The sequence below is a fragment of the Rattus norvegicus genome, chromosome 17 (assembly GCF_036323735.1).
Source record: "Rattus norvegicus strain BN/NHsdMcwi chromosome 17, GRCr8, whole genome shotgun sequence".
NCBI lineage: Eukaryota > Metazoa > Chordata > Mammalia > Rodentia > Muridae > Rattus > Rattus norvegicus.
In genome coordinates, this window is record NC_086035.1 from 35,413,805 (window position 1) to 35,429,319 (window position 15,515).

General features: G+C 43.2%; 1 protein-coding gene and 1 long non-coding RNA gene across 6 annotated transcripts in view; one reads left to right on the top strand and one right to left on the bottom strand.

The window, feature by feature from the left end:
• The window catches only part of LOC120097731 (uncharacterized), a 17,355-nt gene extending 2,580 nt beyond the window's left edge, over window positions 1-14,775 (bottom strand). The window contains exons 1-3 of the long non-coding RNA XR_005495362.2: window positions 14,627-14,775; window positions 14,366-14,483; window positions 2,912-2,978 (exon numbers count right to left, since the gene is read on the bottom strand). This is a non-coding gene — a long non-coding RNA (uncharacterized LOC120097731). The remainder of the gene's footprint in view (window positions 1-2,911; window positions 2,979-14,365; window positions 14,484-14,626) is intronic.
• The window catches only part of Cdkal1 (CDK5 regulatory subunit associated protein 1-like 1), a 552,607-nt gene that overhangs the window by 486,584 nt on the left and 50,508 nt on the right, over window positions 1-15,515 (top strand).

Sequence of the window (15,515 nt, forward strand, 5' to 3'; positions counted from 1 at the left end):
GGAAGTGCAGAATTGATCTTTCATACGCTTTGTGTTCTTAAAATGATGCTGTTATCCTCATTATTAACTAGATTCCCTACCCCTAGTATTGTCCTTCCAGCTCTGGCTTAATTATGGTCCCAGAATGATTTATTCCCTTGTTCCTAATTACTGCTCCATTGAATGCTTGTCCCGAAGGATGTTTTTGCCAATCTGCAGGCATAATTTAAAACACACAATACTCCCCAACACACATAAATACACACACACACACACTACAATATAGTCCATTTAAATTGATCCTTTAATAGGGTTTTCTAGCTATCTATGGTAGCCCAGGCCTGTAATACCACTTGGGAGGTAGAGACAAGATCAGAAATTCAAGACCACCTTCTCTTACTACATAGCAATTTTAAGACTAACCTTGGCTACATGGGACCCTGTCAGACAAACTGATGGATGATGGTTGGATGGATGGATGGATGGATGGATGGATGGATGGATGGGATAGATAGATAGATGGATGGATGGATGGATGGATGGATGGATGGATGGATGGATGGATGGATGGACGGACAGACAGATATGCTCTCCATCAGAATCGCTGTTGTGGCATGATTGTGACACTAGACACTAAATATTTTTGATCCAATTGGTAAGATATAATTGCCCACCTAAACATGCAAAGCCCTATCTACATCCATCCCTTAAGAACATTCAAAACAGCCTGTAAATGCACAGAGTGGAATCTTAACGTCAGCCTCCATGTTCTCTCCACTGTGGCTTCTCTCCGCCCCTCCTGTCTCTTCGACATTAAAAAATTTTAATTGTCCTTGTTTATGAAGTAAAAAGTGGAATCCTTACAGAAGAACCTGATTTTGGAACATTTTTTTCTTTAGTTTTAGTCATGTTTAGAATCTAAAACATTAGGAAGCTTAGATTGAACTAGAACAGAGTTTAGCCTGATCAGCCCCACCCTTACCACCCCATGGTAGCCACCCTGATCTGTAGCAAGCTGGGGCCTTGGCTTAGCACACAAAGGCCTCCCCTGACCCCATTTTCCCTCTGGACCAGTGTCTCCTGCCACTCACTATCCTAACACTAAGTTGGCTCAAACACATTTCTGCCTGAAACTGCTCAGGAAGGGCAAAGACATTAGTGATATCACTGTCTACACCCAGAAGCTTGGCATTGGAAAGGGAGACCAAAACTCGCCTGTACTTAAGTTGAGGTTGAGTGCCCTCTGTCTTCTGGGGCTTTACCCTGGCTTGGGGGTGTGGGAATGTCTGTCTCCACTGTAAAGAAAGCCACTATTACTAGCCACTGAACTTTGAATTTCCAACCCCACCACCAACTTGGTGCCGCCACAGCCCATGCCTGTGTGACTGCAAAGAAGCTTTGTGCTTTGTTTCCTGCTGTCACCAAGCCTTATAGCACCATAGCGAAAATCGGTCTTTCTCATCATCATAGGTTCAGAACACACCTTGGCTTGTTTGTTTGCAATTTTGTGTTCATGTGCATATTGATATGTGAATACAAGTACACATGCATATGGGGAGTGTGCACTTGTGCACCTGTGGAGGCCAGCAGACGGCTTCTGATGTCGTGCTTCCTCAGGCATTATCCACCTGTTACTGAGATAGAATCTCTCGTTGGGGAGGGGGAAGGGGGGCCGCTCTGGGGTAGGCTAAACTGGCTGCCCAGTGAATTGAGGAGCTGCCTGGCTTTGCCCGATCTGTCCATAGTATATGTTATTGTATATGTCATATGCTATATATGTCATATACATAGTATGACTTTACTTACATGCCCTGTTCAGGACAATCGTATTGAAATGATTGTATTCTCTAAAGATTTCTACCCAATCACACCACTCCTGATGTCACCAATATCTGTACTGCCCAGCTTTCCTAAGTGCAAGTTTTTATGCCATTCTATAAAAAAGAAAACTGAGGCATTTTTTTTTCTTTCCTCTCAGCTATAAAGAACAGTTATGCCATTTGCTGGGGAATAGATACAACTGGAGATAATCAGTAAGAGAATTAAGTCAATCTCACACAAATAGGTTTCCTGTCATTTACAGTTCTTATATGTTGTGTGGATGCATACACAGTTCGTATGTGTATATGCATCTAAGTGGAAGTGAAATGAGGGGGTCTAACAGAAGTGGGGAATGTGGTAATAGAAAGCACACTCTAATTATGTGATGTGTCTGTATGTGCATGTACCACACACAGCGAACATACACTGATGTAAACCTGGAAAGGAAAGTAACAACAGAAAGGACACTGTCAAGTTCTAAGTTGCGATTGTAAAGAATAAAGAAGCATTGGATAGTGAATAGAAAAATAGCATTATTTGTACTCCTGAGAGCAGGTCTACTAAGCTATCACAGATATGGATCACCGTCTCCTTTGTTTTGCTTTGAGTTGAGGGACATATTAACCAGACCCATTGCAGAGCCCTGAGCAGAAGCTAGCACAGTGAATGGCTGAAGGCGGCAGCACTTTCCTTTGAAACACACTTTTAAGTTCATTGCACTAAGTCCTGGCCATACCAGAGCACAGAGCACATGCTGAGGTCCCAGGCCCATAGTCACTGCTCTCCTCCATCATCAGGACCGTAGGGAAGCCACGCTGGATGACAGCAGAAGAGCGCCCAGCATGCTGTGAGTGTGCTGAATGAGGGGGTGTCTGACCTCTAGATCAGGGTTCACTAGGGAACTTTGCCAAAGGAAGCCATACATAGCCTGACAGTCTGAGTCTTCAGGTGGAAGATGGGTGTAATAGGAGACCCTGCATCCATCCACTGGCCCTTCCATTTACTTTGTGGCCATTGAGAAGTAAGTTAATTCTTCTGTGCACACGGTTGAAACAGATGATAGAAGAGGTGCTTCTTAGTGTCCTTTTGAGCCTTGCGCATGTTCCGTTACCTGTGTCACATATGGGCTCCATAGAACAGTCCTCGGTAGAGTCTGCTTCCTCCATTTGCTTGTTTTCCTGTGTTTCAAAGACAAAGTCACTGTAGACCAGACTGACCTCTAAATTGCTATATAGATGAGGCTAGCCTCCAATTCCTAATGATTCTCCTGCAGTCACCTCCTGAATACTGGGATTGCAGATGTGTGCCAACATGCCTGGATCTTACTTTCTGCTACTTGGAATCAAGCGGACACATTAGATGTGGGGGACAGTTGTATTGTGGTTAACCGTGTTGAGAGCTGCATGTGCTTCTGTATTGTCATAAGGGAGATATCACATATAAGGTTATGGAGTAGTCAGAAATGTAGGGACATAGATGATGGTTGGACTTCACTGTGTAGTAGACAAAGGGGACAATTAAAGGTTTCCAGAGTATTAGATTCAGACTTTGTAAAAAAAATGTTCTAGCCAGTTTTAAGGCTATAAAATGGAAATGTGGGGAGAGCCTGAGCAAAGCAGAGATTCTATCTAACATGCTAAGCATAGTGGTGTAGCCCTTGCAGAATAGCATCTTCTAGCTGTGGCACAGCCATGGCAGTCATGAGCTCATAGGAATGCTGTTACTGACCCAGTGCTTGCAGAGACTGGCCCTGTAACCAATCAGGAAGGGTGTGGAAGTGTTCTTAGGGTATATCCTACCTGTAGCCATAACTACAATTAGTTACCTGCAGGAAGCTCAAAGTACAAAATAAAAAGTCTTGTAGATCAGTGTAACCACAGTGAAATGGACTTGATCACACCAGCCCTTCTTTATGCCAGAGTGGAGACCATCTTAATCAATACCAGGCTGCTAGTCTCCTCCTCCTGCCAAGACCCATGCCTGAATGACCAGTGCTGTGACTGGTTCATCACTACTGCACAGAAAGGGAATTTGAGATCAGGTTGAGATGGAATATGGAATAGTTACGAGAGCTGTCTTAGTGACTGTTGTATTGCTGTGAAGAGACACCATGACCAAAGCAACTTAAAGTGAAAGCTTTAATTAGGGGCTCCTTGGAGTTTCTGAGGTTGAGTCTATCTACGACCATCATGGTGAGAAACATGGCAGCAGGCAAGCAGGCATGACACTGTAGAGTAGTTGAAAACTTACATCTGATACACGAGCAGTAGACAAAGCAAGAGATAGACAGAGACAGACAGGCAGACAGACACAGGCAAATGACAGACAGACAGACTGGGCCTGGCTTGGACTTTTAACACCTCCAAACATACCCCAGTGACACACTTCCTCCAACAAGACCAAATGTCCTAATCCTTCCTAAACACTCCACTAACTGGGAACCAAGAATTCAAATATATGAGTCATGAGAACCATGCCCATTGAAAACACCTCAAAGATTCTGCACTGGCCTAGAACGATGACCCACTTGGGCAAATGTTCGCAGGTAACATGGAAGCTACAGGGAAATCAGTTTGGTTCTTTAGTGGGATTGCCTTTAATGCCTAGCTGATAGCCACAGATTTTGTATGGAATTACTCCCATAGAACTATTATCTTCCAAATCATCATGAAATGCACGTCTGTTGGGAAAATTTAGAAGGGGCAATTTCAAAATAAAAGCACACCATGTGTTTCTAAGGTCTAACAAGCATATTTTAAAAACTAATGTAGTCTCAAAGAACTGTAAAAAACAATGGTTAATGTACTGTGATACTCACAGACCATGTTAATAGCAGACTTTTATCAGTTTTCTCTCAGGTAAAATATTAATCTTAAAACCAACAAAGGTTGATATTCATCCTCTGTCTTTGCTTCTCTTTTTCCCACTTTCCCTTTGTCCTATTTCTAAATATCTTTTTTTTTATTGAAACAGTTATAAGTAGGCTCTTTTCTGCCCAAGACAGGAGCTAACTTAATTTGAGTGTACCCACTAGACTACAAGACAGAGTCTGTGCTTGAGAAAACTTTTGGGAAACTCAATAAGAGGCAAGGAAGAGGCTGCTTATTTAGAGAAACTAGACCTGCTTGGTGTGGGTTTTTATCCAGATGAAAGTAATGTGGCAGAGGCAAAGAAGGTGGCCTACACATTGGGCATTAAAGAGAGAATAGAATTAGACCATTGTGCAATGTTCTTCTCATGAAAAGAATTACTGTGAGTGGACAAACCTACTGAAGACTTGCATCAATCCGGTCAAAGCTCTCTTCACCAGTACATTGTTTCTCTCACTCGTAGGCATAAATCATAAACTTGGGGTCTTTAAAAAACACTTTCCCTTTATCCTATAGAATGTCAACAAACCTACTGATGGTTATGCTAGTCTGATGAACATGTGGGTGTGTATGTGTTTATGTGTGTGCATGTAGAGACAAGAAGATGAGCTACTGTGGAATCTGCCTGCTGGAGTTCACAGGATGAAAGCACCAAGATAGACTTGTTAGGGTTGGGGTTGTTAGGGTTGGGGTTGTTAGGGTTGGGGTTGTTAGGGTTGGGGTTGTTAGGGTTGGGGTTGTTAGGGTTGGGGTTGTTAGGGTTGGGGTTGTTAGGGTTGGGGTTGTTAGGGTTGGGGTTGTTAGGGTTGGGGTTGTTAGGGTTGGGGTTGTTAGGGTTGGGGTTGTTAGGGTTGGGGTTGTTAGGGTTGGGGTTGTTAGGGTTGGGGTTGTTAGGGTTGGGGTTGTTAGGGTTGGGGTTGTTAGGGTTGGGGTTGTTAGGGTTGGGGTTGTTAGGGTTGGGGTTGTTAGGGTTGGGGTTGTTAGGGTTGGGGTTGTTAGGGTTGGGGTTGTTAGGGTTGGGGTTGTTAGGGTTGGGGTTGTTAGGGTTGGGGTTGTTAGGGTTGGGGTTGTTAGGGTTGGGGTTGTTAGGGTTGGGGTTGTTAGGGTTGGGGTTGTTAGGGTTGGGGTTGTTAGGGTTGGGGTTGTTAGGGTTGGGGTTGTTAGGGTTGGGGTTGTTAGGGTTGGGGTTGTTAGGGTTGGGGTTGTTAGGGTTGGGGTTGTTAGGGTTGGGGTTGTTAGGGTTGGGGTTGTTAGGGTTGGGGTTGTTAGGGTTGGGGTTGTTAGGGTTGGGGTTGTTAGGGTTGGGGTTGTTAGGGTTGGGGTTGTTAGGGTTGGGGTTGTTAGGGTTGGGGTTGTTAGGGTTGGGGTTGGTGGAGGTGTTGGCTTCCATGTGATTGTTATGGACTTTAGGACGCCTTCAGCTTTTGCAAAGAGATGGAGTCACTCTGTAGTTTAGGCTGGCATAGAACTCACTCTGGAGCCCACCAACCATGACACTCACAACAAGCCGTCTGTCTCTGCCTCCTGAGATCACAAGGAAGACCACATCTGTCTTTAGTTCCTTCATTTGTATCATTAATTGTGGCCTTTTTTTATTCTTTACATTCTTTTCTTCTTTACAAAATGTAAAAGGAAGTTCCTGCATCAATATTTTAAATCTCTTTCTGGGCTGGCAAGATGGATCCATGAGTAAAACACTGGCTGCCAGCCTGATGGCCTCAGTTTGATCCTTGGAACCCGCATGGTAGGATACACTGACCCCTTCAAATTGCCTACAACCTATATACTTTATGGTGCGCACGCGCGCCTGTGTGTGTGTGTGTGTGTGTGTGTGTGTGTGTGTGTGTGTGTGTGTGTGTGTTATATAGAGGTCAAATGTCAGCATGTGCATATACATATATACCCCACAGATGAATTTTCAAAAGTTATTGTTTATTGTCTCAATATACAATAAGTTCTGTGCTCTGTATTGGGAAAGTGGCAGGGAAGTAATGGGAATAGTTTTCATCTTGAAACTTTTAATCTAGGGGCTGGGGATTTAGCTCAGTGGTAGAGCGCTTACCTAGGAAGCGCAAGGCCCTGGGTTCGGTCCCCAGCTCCGAAAAAAAGAACCAAAAAAAAAAAAAAAGAAACTTTTAATCTAATATACTTTACAGATATAAACATAACAATTACAGGAAGTCCAAGAGAATTATTTGTAAAACAAATGAGTGTAATCCAGATATGAGGTCCCTTTAGGGGAAAAAGCAACTAAAAGGTTAATCTAAATAAAAGAAGTGGAGAAGATCAGGTATGCTGAAGGTAACAGGCCCTAAGTAAGCAGATACCCTAGAAATATGTGAAAAAGAAAGAGGAAAAGGCATGGTGGCTCAGTGATGAAGTGATTACAGAAAAGCCAGATGACCTAAGCTCAACCTTTGGAATGCACATGCTGGGAGGAGAAAATTTACTCCCCCAAGTTGCCTCAACATGTATACCTGGCTCTCACACACATGCACCCTCACACATGCACCCACAAGTACACTAACATGAATGTAGAGGGGGAAAAGAGAAATATGCACCTTTATGATAAAAGGTGATAATTATCTAAAAATTTAAATGATACATAAATGAAATTATAAAGCTTAAGTCTATCCCTGGGTAAGACTGGATTATGGCAATATCAAAGTCCTCACATGATTCTGTAGACTTGATAGTCTTCATCAAAAAGCCAGTGAGGCTTTTGTTAAATTTTAGTACAAAGCAGTACAGACTTTATATAAGAAATAACAGGATGCCGTTAGGGATACACAGCATAGGAGGAATTCCGTCATTGTAACTCAGCAGAAAAATAGGCAAAGTCAAAATACATAAAAATTATAACAAAAACTTGACCTTTTATGTCAGCAGAGACTGTGGTTGTGTGTGGGGCTGTGGTATTTTTTAAATTGATACTATATACTGTTGTTGTAAAAAAAAAAGAAAGTGCTGTAAACTGTCTAGAAAGGAATAAGTTGGCACAGCCGCTGTAGAAAGCAGTTATGCTGAAACACGCTTTCCTCCTGATAATTCCCCACCTAGATAAATGTTCGCCCACATATCCAAAGAGGCATGCGCTGTTACTGCTAATAGTCAAAAACTGGCAGCAAGCCAGGTGTCTTTTAATAGGAAAGTTGTTAAATAAATTATAACATCTTCATCATCTGACCTCGTGTGCACTCAGATGAAAACTGAAGCAGAGGCCATGCGCCAGCATAGAGTGCTGGGCTTTCCTCCGTGCGCACAGGGAGCCGTTGTGGGGCTTTAAGTAGAAGCATACCATGGCCAGACTCGAGCTTCTAAAATATCTTCTTGGATGGATTATGGAAAATGATCAGAGAGACGTAAACTAGGGTAGAGAACCCCATTAGGAGAGTGTTAATTCGGTTGACCATTAATGATGGCCCCCTGAGATGGCAGCTACAGTGCTGGTGCCGGCCAGAAACACTTCGAAGTAGCAATATATTTTAGTGTTCCGTTTTGACATATCTTGGGCAGCTCTTCATACAAAATGCTTACCGAGGCAGAGATGATAAAATAGGTCTGCTGACTGAATCATCGGCTGGCTAAATTATTTAGGATTAGAGGTCAATTTTTCTCACTCACTGGCTTTCTGTGTCCTTGTTGAAAGGATGGAGCCCATCGATGTGACATTGACGTTCTTGAGCAGCTGCATGGGCCTAACTTAGATGTAGGTCTAGCCCAGGTTAATAGTACAGCCAGTGTCTGCTTTTCTCCACAGATTTCTTCTCTGGTTTTCGTTTTCAAAGGCTACATGGTGTGTGTGCTTAATAGTGTATACCAGTTTATCCACCTTTTGAGACCAGGCAGATTTAAATTACTAATAAATGAATGAGTATAAAAGTCACCATCTTAACCATGCTGTGGCTTTGATCCCTTGGTGGCTGTCAAGGTGTCACTTGATATTTATCTCTTAACATGAATATTTCATATTGGTTTAGAAAAGGTCATCTAATAATAAAAAAATCATTTTAAGCTCTCACCAGCTATTTGTACTGATCATGTTTCCAGGATTAATTGCACATTTGCAATGTTTCTTTATAACCCTAACTTGACTTTAAACTTGAGGCTGTAACATGGTGTGGAAGCTCAGGCTCTAGAGCCGGACTACAGAGTGAGAGGGTGAATAGTTGTCACCTACCAGCTATGGGAACAGGGGGACACTCTGGGACACAGTGTCTTCGGGCCTCCAGGTCGAAGTGGTGTTGAACACCAATCTTGTTATATTAATAAAACACTTACTGTCATTATATGCTAAGTGAACACATTAAATGGAAGTCTTTCTTGACATGTATGTTTAGGTGAAATATAAAAGTAACTTCACTGGAGAACATACAATAAGAGAACCATTTGAGGTGTAAGCATTTGTTTGTGGGTTTTTAAAAAAGATGTATTATTATTTTTGTGTATGTGTCTCTGTATCTATACACATTCATGTTTGTCTGTGTATGCATAAAATCAAAGGCCAGAAGAGGGCGTCAGATCCCTTGGAGCTGAAATCTAAAATGGTTGTAAGCTATTTCATAGGTACTGGGAAGTAAACCGATCCCCTGAGAACAGGCAGTGCTCTTAACCCCTGAGCCATCTCTCTAATCCCTGGCTGTGGAATTTTTCTATGTACAAATGTAGTGTGTAAGAATATTTTTGTGAACATTACTAATATTAGAACCAGAGTTTGAGGAGTTTGTTTTATTTAAAAAAAAAAAACTGAAAAGGTACCTTTCCAGTTACAACACGACATCAGTGTCCCAGCAACCGTGGCCAATCAGCCGTTTGACACAATTAACGTGGTATGTAAACCAACCACCTGGCTCTACCTAGCAGCTGCCAGTGTGATAAGAGATGGTGCTAGCTGAGCGAGGTACTACATGGCTTTCATCTCAGCACTTGGGAGATAGAGGCAGGTGGAGCTCTTTGAGTTCAAGGTCATCCTAGTCTACATTGTAAGTTCTAGGCCAGCCAGAGCTACATACATACTGAAACAATTTCTCTTCTGCCTCACTCTTCTCTGTCTCTCTCTTTCACACACACACACACACACACACACACACACACACACACACACACACACACACACCACATACATACAGACAGGCTTGCATGCATTGATGGAACTGGTTCTCCATATATTTGATATATGTATGGAGAGGATCAGCCCAGCCCAGCCCAGCAGGGCTTGCACCTCGCCTGACTCTGCTCAGGTCACATGTTGCTTCTGCCATATCAGGGTGTAATTCCAGCAGGGTAGGCAGTACTGGGAATGGTTCCAGCCCACCACGAGTCTTCTTGGTCTCTGAACAAGACAGCATGATTTCACAGGCACATTTGTCAGGAATGCGGTCACAGCCTAAGGAGCACAGAATACATGTTTGGCAGTATCACTCTCATCTTTTCTCTGAGGCCTAGGCGGAGGATATTCTGACTAGGAAGTACGTCATGGCAGAGAAGTCAGGACGGCAGGAGCATGAGGCTGCTTGTGTACATCTTGGCATACCAAGAGAAAGAATAGGTTAGAAATGAAGCTAAGTGAGACCGTAAACCACCATAACACACAGTCCAGCACCCCAAGTCCTTCAGCTGAGCCCCACGTCCTAATGCTTCCTTAGCCTCCCTAAACAGCACAGTATTCAGCACAGAAGTCTGTGAGTGAGTGGTATTAAACATTTACACAGAGCTGTCTCTGTGCCTGTCCACTTCCTCCAATGGTATAACACAGTAGGAAGGCCCTAGGCAGCTTCTCCGCCTGGATTTTAGATGTCAGTGTATCCAGAACTGTAAAGATGTAAGGTGGCCAGTCTCCCTTTCTTCATGATAGAAGCACAGCTTGATACAGAGATCTCACTGGAACAGTTTTCCTAGTCAGCATTTTGACATGTGCCGTTCTCTATTTGGTACTATAATCTAGCCCTAAGTACAGAACTGTGCATAGATCTTTAATAAGCTATTTTAATTACTTTTCTCAGCTAATTAGGGAATGATGTTGGAATTCCTCCTTTCATTCCCCGTCATTTTAGGCTTGCCCGAGCTGATAGGATTTTGATGTGTGCCGTTAGTGGTTATTGCAATGTCTTTGTTCTTGTCTTCTATGTTGCTCTAGACACCTACAGAAGTAGCAAAAAAGAGAATGCCTATGGGATGCTGAAAGCATCTGCAGGGGACTGGGTGCCTGGGCGGGGTCTCTCCCACAGTTGCCTTCCGCAGAGATGCTTGGAGCTGTTTCTGTGAGGTGCAAGCAGCAAAGGGGGATGTGAAACTGAAACCTCGAGAGCTTCGTGGATAAGGTGGTTATTTCAGCCCCCCTCTACTGTAGGCATTAACTGAAAGATGGACATTGTCTGTGGCCCTTACTGAAAGTTACAGAGGTAAAGCCTCTATGGGAAAAGATAGCACTGGGTAGAGTCCAAGTTAGAGACTTTTCAGAATATTGATGTTCCTTGGTACAGCTTCAGACAGAACCACATACCCACTAAAGGCTGATTCACCAGTCAGGAAATACTGCGAATTGCTGTGACAGAGGCATTGTTTCAAACACTGGTGGACAAATGGAAAAAAATATAGTTGTGTGCTTTTATCTTGGATGTTTATTTCTCTCAAAAATGTTCAAGGTAGGGCCAGCAGGATGACTCAAGGTAAAGGTGGCCTCTGCCAAGCCTAGCAGCCGAGTTCACTCCAGCGAGAGAGAGAGAGACCGGTGTGAAGAAGAGACGCAGTTCCCCCCACACACAGCAGTGCGAGATGGGTGGCGATTAGCTTGCTTACAATCACGTAGGCTGTTTTTCCTACCAGGGGACCACTGCATGCACTGCTCTTAAACTTGGTGCTATCTGCTCTACTATGTTCATCGCAGCCTTATTTATAATAGCCAGAAGCTGGAAAGAACCCACATGCCCTTCAACAGAGGAATGGATACAGAAAATGTGGTACATCTACACAATGGAATATTACTCAGCTATCAAAAACAATGACTTTATGAAATTCATAGGCAAATGGAGGGAACTGGAAAATATCATCCTGAGTGAGGTAACCCAATCACAGAGAAACACACATGGTATGCACTCATTGATAAGTGGCTATTAGCCCAAATGCTTGAATTACCCTAGATGACTAGAACAAATGAAACTCAAGACGGATGATCAAAATGTGAATGCTTCACTCCTTCTTTAAAAGGGGAACAAGAATACCCTTGGCAGGGAATAGAGAGGCAAAGATTAAAACAGAGACAGAAGGAACACCCATTCAGAGCCTGCCCCACATGTGGCCCATGCATATACAGCCACCCAATTAGACAAGATGGATGAAGCAAAGAAGGGCAGGCCGACAGGAGCCGGATGTAGATCTCTCCTGAGAGACACAGCCAGAATACAGCAAACACATAGGCGAATGCCAGCAGCAAACCACTGAACTGAGAATGGGACCCCCGTTGAAGGAATCAGAGAAAGGACTGGAAGAGCTTGAAGGGGCTCGAGACCCCATATGAACAACAATGCCAAGCAACCAGAGCTTCCAGGGACTAAGCCACTACCTAAAGACTATACATGGACTGACCCTGGACTCTGACCTCATAGGTAGCAATGAATAGCCTAGTAAGAGCACCAGTGGAAGGGGAAGTCCTGGGTCCTGCTAAGACTGAACCCCCAGTGAATGTGATTGTTGAGGGGAGGGTGGTAATGGGGGGAGGATGGGGAGGGGAACACCCATATAGAAGGGGAGGGGGAGGGCTTAGGGGGATGTTGGCCTGGAAACCGGGAAAGGGAATAACAATCGAAATGTAAATAAGAAATACCCAAGTTAATAAAGATGAAAAAAAAAAAACTTCATGCTATCAGGTGTACTGTTTAGGAACGAAGTATTGTTTATTATTATGGTTTTGGTTTATTAATGAAGAAGTACTCATTTTCAAATAACTGTTTAATCTGTAATTAAAACCTGGCAGCACTCTTAAAAATACAGTTAGAATGCATCGTCACTGCCATGCTATGTTGAATATGCAATGGCAAGCATTAGACAAGGCCTATCTGTTTATCACTTTTAATGAATCTTTCACCCTGGGCCCACTTTAAGCCCTCGCTGATACTCCCGTCACCCGGCTCATATGCTTCCAACAGCATTATCCGTCCCTGGGCCTGTGCATGGCTTAGAATAAAATCAAAACCTCTAGGTTTTGATCACATATAAGCAGGTCAGGGGAAAAATCATTATCATTACCACATCCTCATTAAGATGATGGGTCTGGGCCATATCTGCATGTTTGCTTGGCCATCTGAAATTCATGCGTGCAGAGGAAATTCTTCTTATCCTTTTGAAAGAAGAATAATAAATATTTATATTGCACACACAGCCTTAACTCTTTCAGGCAGGCACCGGATTGTGTTTTACAAACGAAAGGAATTGTTTCTGGGATCTTTTTCTTTCCCAACATAATTCATTTTTCCAATAACTCCTTTAAAATTAATTATAGATTTATCAGTATTGAAAATACTCCCTTTTCCTCCCCTGCCCCCATTAAACATATTTAGTCTTACTTTGGCAGTCTTTCTGAGCCATGGCTTCTAACTGGGGCAAACTTAGCTTTTCATAGCTGGTCTTCAGTAGGACCCCACGTGCCTACCCAAGATGCTGATCTGCCCTTCATATCCAGGAGCCCAATCCTTCCTGGAACCCTTCACTCTGCTAGCTATCATGTTGAGACATAATCTAGAGTGGCATATTAATATGATGCTAAAAATAAATAAATAAGCAAACTCACAGGAAAGCTGGGCCTCATGTACTCCATCCAGGCTGGCCTCTAACTCGCTCACTAGTTAAGGATGGCCTTGAACTGCTGACCGTCCTGTCACTTCTACAAGAATATTAGAATGTCAGGCTTGTGCCACAAGAAGTTTTATGTGGTCCTGGGATCGAAGGCATGTTCGTGTGCATATAGTACATATGTGTCTATATGTACTAGACAAATACTTTACCTACTGAACTACATCCCAGTCCATCATGTGAGTGTGTGCACCTGTACTTAGGTTCATGCAGCCTGTGTGCACTTGCAGAGGCCAGGGTCTTTCTCATTTAATGTCCACCTTGGTTTTTTTGGTCAGGGTCTCTCACTTCCCTGAAGCTCACTGATGGGCTTGATTGGCTGGCAGGGATCTTCCTGTCTCTGCTAACCCTGAGACTTACAAAATTATTCCACCTGGCTTTTTATGGGGTTGCTGGGGATCTGAATGGGGGTCCTCACCTTACCCACTGAGCCATCTCCCTAGTCACACATCCCTTCCTCCCATGTTACGTTCACAACCTTTCTACCATCTTGAGGCAGGAAATTCAAAAAGGCCCTATGCATAGTTAACTTCATTCTACTTAGAACAATCTCATGACTCGTTTCTTAAAAGACACCCAGCAATAACATAGCTACCGTAAGTATGTTATAATTGGTACTGTAGTGTGTAACATACCTGTAATCACATCACTTGGGAAGTTAAGGCAGTAAGAGCAGAAGTTCAAAACCTTCTTCAGCTACACAGCAGGATTACAGCTTACCTGAGCTACATGAAACCTTGTATCAAATTCACAGACAGACAGACAGAGAATACTGCAATAAATGTTTCTGTTCACAGAGCTACATTTGCATAGTAAATGAAAGGTTCATGAGAAGTTTGATTACTCACATGAAGTTCTTGAGCTTCTCTCTTTGACTTACATGAAGTCTTTAGCTGTGGTGCTACCTAGAGGGCAGCCCAGTGCTATCAGCTCTCATAAGATAGACTCGTCCTCCATCATGTCAGCCTGTTAATATGAAAGCAACTCAAGACACAGGGCACATAATTATTCTAATAATACAGTTCAGAAAGTAAAAGTTTCTTCTGTCCATTCTTTCATTATCCTTTTATTATTGTAGTGGTATGGGACAATTAAGGGAAAGCTATTACCTTTTGGTCAAAAGAAGAGTCTACATGCCCTCTTCTCCTCACCTAGGAGTTAATCCAGTTGGGCTGGTCCATCACCTAAGAAAGGGACTGCCTCAGAAAGGCTGATTGGCCTTTAGTCACACTAAAGAGACAGGAGGAATAATCATCCCTTTACTAAGATCAGGTACTCTTCCTGCCCAGAATCCTTGTTCTTTGTGCAGTCATAAAAGAGACACTGTGAATACTGTTAGGTCTCTCCACCTTTCTGAGTCCTAACTCAGAATGACAAAACTTTTTTCCCCTTCTTTTCTGTCTACCTGTCTCTGTCTGCTGGCTGGAGCCTACATATGCTTTCTCTGGTCCTTTGGTCTGTTTTACTCTTTCTCTGGAAACCTGCATGGGGCTGCTTGTTCACCATGTGCCTGCTTACAGAGGTCGTGGCTTTGTCTTTTCCTCCTCAATGTCTTTCTCCTCTAGGCAGCTGCCAACACTTACAGCTTGTGTACCTGGAAGTTTTTTCTTTTCAATTCTGACAAAATTGTCCTTGAGCTTTCTTGTAAATATGGTCTTAAATTATTAATGAGACTCAGAATCCCAAGAGGGATTCCCAGGTAGCATGCAGGACCAACCCTGTTGCCACATGTTGCCTGGGATAAGAAAGGGCCACTAACATGCTGACTGCAAGAAAGGAAGCAGAGATGGTCTCCAACATTGTCCTTTGAGATTGCTTCAGAAATCTCTGCACAGTCCCTGTAGGCAATTTCAGCTTTGTCACTTGAAGTCAAGTTTTCGGCTCCTAGACAAAATCCACAGTAAAAGACCTTCCCTCCTGAGGGTCCTTAGCTTCTTCTCCTATCAGGGTCAGAGTTCACATTGAGAGTTCCAGACATAACTTAGAAATGAACTGTGA